The 11343-nt window shown below is 39.7% G+C and overlaps 2 non-coding genes across 2 annotated transcripts; one reads left to right on the top strand and one right to left on the bottom strand.

The window, feature by feature from the left end:
• Positions 1–382: 382 nt before the first annotated feature.
• On the bottom strand, positions 383–490 carry LOC130964029 (small nucleolar RNA R71). The gene has a single exon (XR_009080142.1). It is a non-coding gene; the product is annotated as a small nucleolar RNA R71 (small nucleolar RNA).
• An 8340-nt stretch (positions 491–8830) lies between these two features.
• On the top strand, positions 8831–8938 carry LOC130964072 (small nucleolar RNA R71). The gene has a single exon (XR_009080182.1). It is a non-coding gene; the product is annotated as a small nucleolar RNA R71 (small nucleolar RNA).
• The last annotated feature ends 2405 nt before the right edge of the window (positions 8939–11343 follow it).

Genomic DNA, 11343 nt, shown 5'->3' with positions numbered 1-11343 from the left:
TGCCAACAATGCAAGGAAGGTGCTGGGTGACTTTACTGCACCTACTCCCGACTTCTATGGGAGAAGCATCTCTATCCCTGCCATTGGAGCAAACAACTTTGAGCTTAAGCCTCAATTAGTTTCTCTAATGCAACAGAATTGCAAGTTCCATGGACTTCCATTGGAAGATCCTCATCAGTTTTTGGCTGAATTCTTGCAAATCTGTGACACTGTCAAGACTAATGGGGTTGACCCTGAGGTCTACAGACTTATGCTATTCCCTTTTGCTGTAAGAGACAGAGCTAGGATATGGTTGGACTCACAACCTAAAGAAAGCCTGAACTCTTGGGAAAAGCTAGTCAATGCCTTCTTGGCAAAGTTCTTTCCACCTCAAAAATTGAGTAAGCTTAGAGTGGAAGTCCAAACCTTCAGACAGAAGGAAGGAGAATCCCTCTATGAAGCTTGGGAAAGATACAAACAATTGATCAGAAAATGTCCTTCTGACATGCTTTCTGAATGGAGCATCATAGGTATTTTTCTATGATGGTCTGTCTGAACTGTCCAAGATGTCTTTGGATAGCTCTGCTGGAGGATCTCTTCATCTAAAGAAGACTCCTACAGAAGCTCAAGAGCTCATTGAAATGGTTGCAAATAACCAATTCATGTACACTTCTGAAAGGAATCCTGTGAACAATGGGACAAATCAGAAGAAAGGAGTTCTTGAGATTGATACTCTGAATGCCATACTGGCTCAGAACAAAATATTGACCCAACAAGTCAATTTGATCTCTCAAAGTCTGTCTGGAATGCAAAATGCCCCAAGCAGTACTAAGGATGCTTCATCTGAAGAAGAAGCTTATGATCCTGAGAACCCTTCAATGGAAGAGGTGAATTACATGGGAGAACCCTATGGAAACACCTATAATTCTTCATGGAGAAATCATCCAAATCTCTCATGGAAGGATCAACAGAGACCTCAACAAGGTTTCAACAATAATAATCGTGGAAGAAATAGGTTTAGAAATGGCAAGCCCTTTCCATCATCTTCTCAGCAACAGACAGAGAGTTCTAAGCAGAACCACTCTGACTTAGCAACCATGGTCTCTGATCTAATCAAAACCACTCAATGTTTCATGACTGAAACAAGGTCCTCCATTATGAATTTGGAGGCACAAGTGGGACAGCTGAGCAAGAAAATTACTGAACTTCCTCCTAGTACTCTTCCAAGCAATACAGAAGAAAATCCAAAAGGAGAGTGCAAGGCCATCATCATGGCCGAATTTAGAGAGGAGGAAGAGACAGTGAACGCCACTGAGGAAGACCTCAATGGACGTCCACTGGCCTCCAATGAGTTTCCTAATGAGGAACTATGGGAATCTGAGGCTCAAAATGAGACCATAAAGATTCCATTGGACTTACTTCTGCCATTCATGAGCTCTGATGAGTATTCTTCCTCTGAAGAGGATGAGTATGTCACTGAAGAGCAAGTTGCCAAATACCTTGGAGCAATCATGAAGCTAAATGACAAGTTGTTTGGTAATGAGACTTGGGAGGATGAACCCCCTTTGCTCACCAAAGAACTGGATGACTTGTCTAGGCAGAAATTACCTCAAAAGAGACAAGATCCTGGGAAGTTTTCAATACCTTGTACCATAGGCACCATGACCTTCAAGAAGGCTCTGTGCGACTTAGGGTCAAGTGTGAACCTCATGCCTCTCTCTGTAATGGAGAAGCTAGGGATCTTTGAGGTACAAGCTGCAAGAATCTCACTAGAGATGGCAGACAATTCAAGAAAACAAGCTTATGGACTTGTAGAGGATGTTTTGGTGAAAATTGAAGACCATTACATCCCTACTGATTTCATAGTCCTAGAGACTGGGAAGTGCATGGATGAATCCATCATCCTTGGCAGACCCTTCCTAGCCACAGCAAAGGCTGTGATTGATGTTGACAGAGGAGAATTGATCATTCAAGTGAATGAAGAATCCTTTGTGTTTAAGGCTCAAGGATATCCCTCTATCACCATGGAGAGAAAACATGAAGAGCTTCTCTCAAAACAGAGTCAAACAGAGCCCCCACAGTCAAACTTTAAGTTTGGTGTTGGGAGGCCACAACCAAACTCTAAGTTTGGTGTTGAACCCCCACATTCAAACTCTAAGTTTGGTGTTGGGAGGTTCCAACATTGCTCTGAGTATCTGTGAGGCTCCATGAGAGCCCTCTGTCAAGCTACTGACATTAAAGAAGCGCTTGTTGGGAGGTAACCCAATGTTATATTTAATCTATTTTCCTTTGTTATGTTATGTTTTCTGTAGGTTGATGATCATGAGAAGTCACAAAATCAATTGAAAAAGCAGAAACAGAATGAAAAACAGAAAGAAAAACAGCACACCCTGGAGGAGAACTTGCTGGCATTTAAACGCCAGTGAAGTTAGCAAATGGGCGTTTAACGCCCAGTCTGGCACCATTCTGGGCGTTTAACGCCAGAAATGGGCACCAAACTGGCGTTAAACGCCAGAAAAGGGCAAGCACCTGGCGTTAAATGCCAGAAATGGGCATAAGCCCGGCGTTTAACGCCAAAATTGGCACATAGAGCAATTTTGCTCGCCACTTGGTGCAGGGATGATTTTTCCTTGACACCTCAGGATCTATGGACCCCACAGGATCCCTACCTATCCCACCACCCTCTCTCTTCTTCACCCATTCACCAATCACCTCAACCACTCTTCCCCAAAAACCCCTCACCTATCAAATCCCATCTTTCTCTTCACCACTCACATCCATCCTTCATAAAATCCCACCTACCTCACCATTCAAAATTCAAACCACTTTCCCACCCAAACCCACCCATAATGGCCGAACCCTACCCCTCTCTTCACCCCTATATAAACCCATCTTCACTCCTTCATTTTCACACACCCTAAACACTACTTCTCCCCCCTTTGGCCAAACCACAAAGCCACCTCCATCTCCTCCATTTCTTCTTCTTCTACTCTCTTCTTTCTTCTTTTGCTCGAGGACAAGCAAACCTTTTAAGTTTGGTGTGGTAAAAGCATTGCTTTTTGTTTTTCCATAACCATTTATGGCATCCAAGGCCGGAGAAACCTCTAGAAAGAGGAAAGGGAAGGCAAAAGCTTCCACCTCCGAGTCATGGGAGATGGAGAGATTCATCTCAAGGGTGCATCAAGACCACTTCTATGAATTTGTGGCCTTGAAGAAGGTGATCCCCGAGGTCCCTTTCAAACTCAAAAAGAGTGAATATCCGGAGATCCGACATGAGATCCGAAGAAGAGGTTGGGAAGTTCTTACCAACCCCATTCAACAAGTCGGAATCTTAATGGTTCAAGAGTTCTATGCCAATGCATGGATCACCAAGAACCATGATCAAAGTGTGAACCCGGACCCAAAGAATTGACTTACAATGGTTCGGGGGAAATACTTAGATTTTAGTCTGGAAAATGTAAGGTTGGCATTCAACTTGCCCATGATGCAAGGAGATGAACACCCTTACACTAGAAGGGTCAACTTTGATCAAAGGTTGGACCAAGTCCTCATAGACATCTGTGAAGAGGGCGCCCAATGGAAGAGAGATTCAAGAGGGAAGCCGGTTCAACTAAGAAGGCATGACCTCAAGCCCGTGGCTAGGGGATGGTTGGAGTTTATCCAACGCTCAATTATTCCCACTAGCAACCGGTCCGAAGTTACTATAGACCGGGCCATCATGATTCATAGTATCATGATTGGAGAGGAAGTGGAAGTTCATGAGGTTATAGCCCAAGAACTCTATAAGGTGGCGGACAAGTCCTCTACCTTGGCAAGGTTAGCCTTTCCTGATCTCACTTGTCACCTCTGTTATTCAGTTAGAGTGGACATAGAAGGAAACATCCTCATTGATGAGGACAAGCCCATCACTAAGAAAAAGATGGAGCAAACAAGAGATCCCACTCATCATAAAATCCCTGAGATACCTCAAGGGATGCACTTTCCTCCACAAAACTATTGGGAGTAAATCAACACCTCCCTAGGAGAATTGAGTTCCAACATAGGACAACTAAAGGTGGAGCACCAAGAACATTGCATCCTCCTCCATGAAATTAGAGAAGATCAAAGAATCATGAGAGAGGAGCAACAAAGGCAAGGAAGAGACATTGAGGAGCTCAAGCACTCCATAAGATCTTCAAGAGGAAGAACAAGCCGCCATCACTAAGGTGGACCCGTTCTTTAATCTCCTTGTTTTTTATTTTTCTGTTTTTCGAATCTTCATGCTTATGTTTATCCATGTTTGTGTCTTATGATCATTAGTGTCTTAGTGTCTATGCCTTAAAGTTATGAATGTCCTATGAGTCCATCACCTTTCTTAAAAAAAATGTTCTTAATTGAAAAAGAGAAGAATTGCATGAATTTTAGATTTTATAACAGATTAATTATTTTGATGTGGTGGCAATACTTTTGTTTTCTGAATGTATGCTTGAACAGTGCACATGTCTTTTGAATTTGTTGTTCATGAATGTTAAAATTGTTGGCTCTTGAAAGAATGATGAAAAAGGAGACATGTTACTGAGGATCTGAAAAATCATAAAAATGATTCTTGAAGCAAGAAAAAGCAGTGAATACAAAAAAAAAAAAAAAAGAAGAAGCGAAAAAAAACGAAAAAAAGGGGAGAAAGAGAAAAAGAAAGAAAAAGAAAGAAATAAAGTTGTGATCCAAGGCAAAAAGAGTGTGTTTAAGAACCCTGGACACCTCTAATCGGGGACTTTAGCAAAGCTGAGTCACAATCTGAAAAGGTTCACCCAATTATGTGTCTGTGGCATGTATGTATCCGGTAGTAATACTGGAAGACAGAGTGCTTTGGGCCACGGCTAAGACTCATAAAGTAGCTGTGTTCAAGAATCATCATACTTAACTAGGGGAATCAATAACACTATCTGGATTCTGAGTTCCTAAAGAAGCCAATCATTCTGAATTTCAAAGGATAAAGTGAGATGCCAAAACTGTTCAGAGGCAAAAAGCTAAAAGCCCCGCTCATCTAATTAATACTGATCTTCATAGATGTTTTTGGGATTCATTGCATATTCTCTTCTTTTTATCTTATTTGATTTTCAGTTGCTTGGGGACAAGCAACAATTTAAGTTTAGTGTTGTGATGAGCGGATAACTTGTACGCTTTTTGGCATTGTTTTTAGTATGTTTTTAGTAGATTTAGTTAGTTTTTAATATATTTTTATTAGTTTTTAGCTAAAATTCACTTTTCTAGACTTTACTATGAGTTTGTGTATTTTTCTGTGATTTCAGGTATTTTCTGGCTGAAATTGAGGGATCTAAGCAAAAATCTGATTCAGAGACTAAAAGGACTGCAGATGCTGTTGGATTCTGACCTCCCTGCACTCGAAGTGGATTTTCTAGAGCTACCGAAGCCGAATTGGCGCGCTCTCAACGGCGTTGGAAAGTAGACATCCTGGGCTTTCCAGCAATATATAATAGTCCATACTTTGCCCGAGATTTGATGGCCCAAACCGGCGTTCCAAATCAGCTCAAAACTGCCCGGCGTTTAACGCCGGAACTGGCACAAGAATGGGAGTTAAACGCCCAAACTGGCACAAAAGCTAGTGTTTAACTCCAAGAAGAGTCCCTACACGAAAATGCTTCAAATTCTCAGCCCAAGCACACACCAAGTGGGCCCGGAAGTGGATTTTTATGTCATTTACTCACCTTTGTAATTCTTAAGCTACTAGTTCCCTATAAGTAGGACCTTTTACTATTTTATTTTATATCTTGAGATCTTTGAATCTTTTGATCACTGGGGGCTGGCCTCACGGCCATGCCTAGACCTCATTCTTATGTATTTTCAACGGTGGAGTTTCTACACACCATAGATTAAGGTGTGGAGCTCTGCTGTACCTCGAGTATTAATGCAATTACTATCGTTCTTCTATTCAATTCGGCTTGTTCTTATTCCAAGATATTCATTCGCACTCAAGAACTTGATGAATGTGATGATTATGTGACGCTCATCATCATTTTCACTTATGAATGCGTGCCTGACAACCACTCCCGTTCTACAAGCAAACAAGGCTTGAATGTTTATCTCTTGGATTCTTTAACCGGAATCTTCGTGGTATAAGCTAGAATTGATGGCGGCATTCAAGAGAATCCGGAAGGTCTAAACCTTGTCTGTGGTATTCTGAGTAGGATTCAATGATTGAATGACTGTGACGAGCTTCAAACTCGCGATTGTGGGGCGTTAGTGACAGACGCAAAAGAATCACTGGATTCTATTCCGACATGATCGAGAGCCGACAGCTGGATAGCCGTGCCGTGACAGGGTGCGTTGAACATTTCCATTGAGAGGACGGGACTGTAGCCATTGACAATGGTGATGCCCAACATACAGCTTGCCATGGAAAGGACTAAGAAGGATTGGATGAAGACAGTAGGAAAGCAGAGAGACGGAAGGGACAAAGCATCTTCATACGCTTATCTGAAATTCTCACCAATGAATTGCATAAGTATCTCTATCCTTATCTTTATGTTTTATTCATAAATCATTCATAACCATTTGAGTCTGCCTGACTGAGATTTACAAGATGACCAAAGCTTGCTTCATACCAACAATCTCCGTGGGATCGACCCTTACTCGCGTAAGGTTCATTACTTGGACGACCCAGTGCACTTGCTGGTTAGTTGTGCAAAGTTGTGTTTATGCCATGGTATTGAGCACCAAGTCTTTGGATTCATTACCGGGGATTATTTGAGTTGTGAAAAGTATTGATCACAATTTCGTGCACCAGGTCCATAGATCCTGAAGTATCAAGAATTTCTCATCCCTGCACTGTTTTGGCGTGTAAACGCCCCTTTGAGTGCCAATCCTGGCGTTAAACACCAGGTTGTTGCCTATTTCTGGTATTTAACGCCAGCTTTTCTTCCCTTTCTGGCGTTTAACACCAGCTTGGTGCCCTTTTCTGGCGTTAAACACCCAGAATGGTGCCAGACTGGGCGTTTAACGCCCATTCTGCTACCCTTAGCTCATTCTCCAGGGTGTGCTATTTTCAATGCTGTTTTTGATTTTTTCTTTTGTTTCTGTGACTCCACATGATCATCATCCTAAAGAAAACATAAAATAAAAATGGAAAATAGAAATTTAACATAGATAAGTAAGAATTGGGTTGCCTCCCAATAAGCGCTACTTTAATGTCAATAGCTTGACAGTGAGCTCTCATGGAGCCTCACAGATACTCAGAGCATGATGCTGGCCTCTCAACACCAAACTTAAAGTTTGAATGTCGAGGCTCTGTTTGACTCTGTATTGAGAGAAGCTTTTCATGCTTCTTCTCCATGTGTACAGAAGGAGATCCTTGAGCCTTAAACACAAGGTAGTCCTCATTCACTAGAAGGACCAACTCTCCTCTGTCAACATTAATCACGGCTTTTGCTGTGGCTAGGAAGGGTCTCCCAAGGATGATGGATTCATCCTTATTCTTTCCAGTGTCTAGGATTATGAAGTCAGCAGGGATGTAAAGGCCTTCAACCTTCACTAAAACATCCTCTACAATTTCATAAGCCTGTTTCATGGATTTGTCTACCATCTCTAGTGAGATTCATGCAGCTTGTACCTCAAAGATTCCCAGTTTCTCCATTAGAGAGAGTGGTATGAGGTTTATGCCTGACCCCAGGTCACACAGAGCCTTCTCAAAGGTCATGGTGCCTATGGTACAGGGTATTAAGAATTTTCCAAGATCCGATTTCTTCTGAGGTAATGTCTGCCTAATTAAGTCATTCAGTTCATTGGTGAGCAAGGCGGGTTCATCCTCCCAAGTCTCATTACCAAATAACTTGGCATTCAGCTTCATGATTGCTCCAAGGTACTTAGCAACTTGCTCTTCAGTAATATCTTCATCCTCTTCAGAGGAAGAATACTCATCAGAGCTCATGAATGGCAGAAGTAGGTTCAATGTAATCTTTATGGTCTATGTATGAGCCTCAGATTCCCTTGGTTCCTCAAAGGGGAACTCCTTTTCGTTCAAAGGACATCCCATGAGGTTTTTCTCACTGAGAATCACATCCTCCTCACTCTCTCCAGGTTTGGCAATGTTGGTCATGGTTATGGCCTTGCACTCTCTCTTGGGATTTTCTTCTGTATTGCTTGGAAGAGTGCTAGGAGGAGTTTCAGTAACCTTTTTACTCAGCTGACCCACTTATGCCTCCAAATTTCTAACGGAGGATCTTGTTTTATTCATGAAACTTAGTGTGGTCTTAGATAGATCAAAGACTATGATTGCTAAGCCAGAACGACTCTGCTCAGAGCTCTCTGTCTGTTGTTGAGAAGATGATGAAAAAGGCTTGCTATTGCTAAACCTATTTCTTCCACCATTATTGTTGTTAAAGCCTTGTTGAGGCTTCTGTTGGTCCTTCCATGAGAGATTTGGATGATTTCTCCATAAAGAGTTATAGGTGTTTCCATAGGGTTCTCCCATGTAATTCACCTCTTCCATTGCAAGGTTCTTCGGATCATAAGCTTCTTCTTCAGAAGATGCTTCTTTATTACTGCTGGATGCAGCTTGCAATCCAGTCAGATTCTGAGAAATCATATTAACTTGCTGAGTCAATAATTTGTTCTGAGCTAATATGGCATTTAGAGTATCAATCTCAAGAACTCCTTTCTTCTGAGTTATCCCATTGTTCACAGGATTTCTTTCAAAAGTGTACATAAACTGGTTATTTGCAACCATTTCAATGAGTTCTTGGGCTTCTGCAGGCGTTTTCTTCAGATGAATAGATCCGCCTGTAGAATGGTCCAATGACATCTTGGATAACTCAGACAGACCATCATAGAAGATACCTATAATGCTCCATTCTGAAAGCATGTCAGAAGGATACCTTCTGATCAATTGCTTGTATCTTTCCCAAGCTTCATAGAGGGATTCACCATCCTTTTGTTTGAAGGTTTGAACTTCCACTCTAAGCTTACTCATCTTTTGAAATGGAAAGAATTTAGCTAAGAAGGCATTGACCTGCTTTTCCCAAGAGTTCAGGCTGTCTCTAGGTTGTGAGTTCAACCATATACTAGCCCTGTCTCTTACAGCAAAAGGGAAAAGCATAATTCTGTAGACCTCGGGATCAACTCCATTGGTCTTAACAGTGTCACAGATTTGCAAAAATTCAGCCATGAATTGATGAGGATCTTCCAATGGAAGTCCATAAAACTTGCAATTCTGTTGCATCAGAGAAACTAATTGAAGCTTAAGCTCAAAGTTGTTTGCTTCAATGGTAGGAATAGAGATGCTTCTCCCATAGAAGTCGGGAGTTGGTGCAGTAAAGTCACCAAGCACCTTCCTTGCATTGTTGTTGTTGGGTGTGGCCATGGCTGTTTTGTCTGCTTTCTTTTCGAAATTTTCTGTCAGGTCCTCTTCAGAGTGTTGTGCTTTAGCTGCTCTTAGCTTCCTTTTCAAGGTCCTTTCAGGTTCAGGATCAGCTTCAACAAGAATGCCTTTGTCCTTGTTCTTGCTCATATGAAAGAGAAGAGAACAAGAAAGTATGGAATCCTCTATGTCACAGTATAGAGATTCCTTGATGTGTTAGAGGAAAATAGGAATAGAAGGATGAGGTAGATAGAGAAGATTTCGAACATATAAAGAAAGATAGAGTCCGAATTACTAATTGAGGAGAAGTGTTAATCCTTAAATAAAAGGAGGTAATAGGGGGGAATTTTCGAAAACAATTTTTTAAATAAAACTAAAAAAAATTTAAAATAATTAAAAAGAATTTTGAAAAAGTGGTTGATGGTTTTTCGAAAATTAAAAGTGAGAAAGTGGTTAGGTGGTTTGGAAAAAGATTTTGAAATTAGCAATCAAAAAGATATGATTGAAAATTATTTTGAAAAAGATGTGATTGAGAAGATATGATTGAGAAGATATGATTGAAAAAGAAATTAAAAAGATTTGATTTTTGAAATTAAAGTTGATGACTTGACTAACAAGAAGTTTAAAAGATATGATTCTAAAATTCAAATATTGAACCTTTCTTAACAAGAAAGTAACGAACTTGAGATTTTTGAATCAAAACATTAATTGTTAGCAAGATTTTTGAAAATATTAAAAGAAAAATGAAAAATATTTTATTTTGAAAAAGATATGATTGATAAGAGAGGATATGAAAAAGATAAGTTTTTGAAAAATTAGTTTTACAGCTTGAAAAATTGAAACAGATTTGAATTGAAAACAAAATTACCTCCTTGGTGCTATCCTGGTGTTAAACGCCCAGAATGGTATCCATTCTGGCGTTTAACGCCTATTTGGCTACCTCCTTGGGTGTTAAACGCCTAGCCAGGTACCCTGTCTGGCATTTAAACGCCAGAAATCCTTTTTTACTGGGCGTTTTGATCGCCCAGCTTTTTCTCTGTGATTCCTTAGCTGTATGTTCTGAATCTTCATTTTTCTTTTTTATTAACTTGAAAAGATATATTTTTGAAAATTTTTTTGATGAGGAGAGAGAAAAACCTCAATTGAAATAGAGCATGAAAAATTAAGATCATAACAGATAATGTATGCAAGAATGCTTTGAATGCCAAGATGAACACCAAGAACACCTTGAAGAACATGATGAACATCAAGAACACATTTTTGAAAAATTTTTTTATGAAAAGAAAGACATGCAAGACACCAAACTTAGAGATTTTTATACTAGAGACACTAACCATTTAAAAATGCATATGAAAAACAACACATAATGCAAAACAAGAAAATCACAAGATCAAACAAAAAAGATCATCAAGAACAACTTTAAAGATCATGAAAAACACAATGCATGAGTTTTCGAAAAATACAATGATTATTAAAAAACATGAAATTGACACCAAACTTAGAATGTGACACTAGACTCAAACAGAAACATAAAATTTTTGGTTTTTATGATTTTATAAAAATTTTTGTATTTTTTTCAAAAGTATTTTCGAAAAAGGAAAATAAGGAATTCAAAATTCTTAATGAGAATTCCAGGAATCATGCAATGTTAGTCTAAAGCTCCGGTCCAGGAATTAGACATGGCTTACTAGCCAGCCAAGCTTTAAGTAAAAGCTTCGGTCCAAAACACTAGACATGGCCAATCAGCCAAGCTTTAGAAGATCATTACATTCAACCGCAAGATTGATAGAAATCAACAAGCTCTTGTAATGATAAGTTGAAGCCTCGGTCCAAAAGATTAGACATGGCTTAACAGCCAGCCAGACTTCAACAAATCATCATGAAACCCTAGAATTCATTCTTAAAAATTATGAAGAACAAAATATAATATTTTTTTTTTACTTTTTGAAAATAAGAAAATAAAAGAAAGCTTAAACATAAAATAAAATTACCCAATCTAAGCAACAAGATGA

This window comes from Arachis stenosperma, chromosome 2, assembly GCF_014773155.1.
Source record: "Arachis stenosperma cultivar V10309 chromosome 2, arast.V10309.gnm1.PFL2, whole genome shotgun sequence".
NCBI classification, from domain to species: domain Eukaryota; kingdom Viridiplantae; phylum Streptophyta; class Magnoliopsida; order Fabales; family Fabaceae; genus Arachis; species Arachis stenosperma.
Note: the sequence above shows the minus strand (reverse complement) of the source record. Positions and strands in the feature narration are given on the sequence as shown.